Source organism: Morone saxatilis, unplaced genomic scaffold (assembly GCF_004916995.1).
Source record: "Morone saxatilis isolate NCDOM2014 unplaced genomic scaffold, NCSU_SB_2.0 Contig0, whole genome shotgun sequence".
Classification (NCBI taxonomy): domain Eukaryota; kingdom Metazoa; phylum Chordata; class Actinopteri; family Moronidae; genus Morone; species Morone saxatilis.
The window spans coordinates 14,753,559-14,754,238 of NW_023339650.1; positions in this window are offsets into that span (position 1 = coordinate 14,753,559).

Sequence of the window (680 nt, forward strand, 5' to 3'; positions counted from 1 at the left end):
CCCGCTTACTAATGGCGATTCATCAGTCAATCAAGACCTTCTATTAATAGATTTTCTTCTCCCTGCGGTGCTGCTATAAAGAAGTGGGAATCCAGTTACAAATGAGTGAAAGTCACCCTGAGAGCATGGGGATGGAGTTAAAGGTTAACTCAGTACGACTTGGATCTTCTTTTTAAAGGTTTGGCAAATGTTTCTATTGGTTATAATAACACGGTCGATAGAATTCAGATGATCGAATAGGTGTTAAACAAACCCCCAGGTTAGCTAAACAGTAAAATAATGACCTAAACTTTTATTGTAAACATCCGTCACAGTCTACAGACCTTTTTTCCCGAAAATACACACTCTACCTGGAGTTTTTTGTCCTTAATATGTTTGACATGCAGGAAAGAACAAAGTCATGTGACCTTCATTGGGTGTCCTTCCTTTGTCGTTATGTTAACGATAAAAAACATGCGGTTTGGTTAGGTTTAGGTATCAAAACTACTTGGTTATGTTGAGGAAAAGATCATGGTTTGGGTTAAATAAGTACGTAAGTTGTGTATAAGTAAGTGATGCCAGAGTGTGTATTTTCATTTACCTTGGTTAAAGTCATTTTTTGACCTTTAGTGAAATAAACTTCACTACACCATTCTCATGTCTGTAAACTAAATGTGAAGATACATCCTTTAGATGGTTAG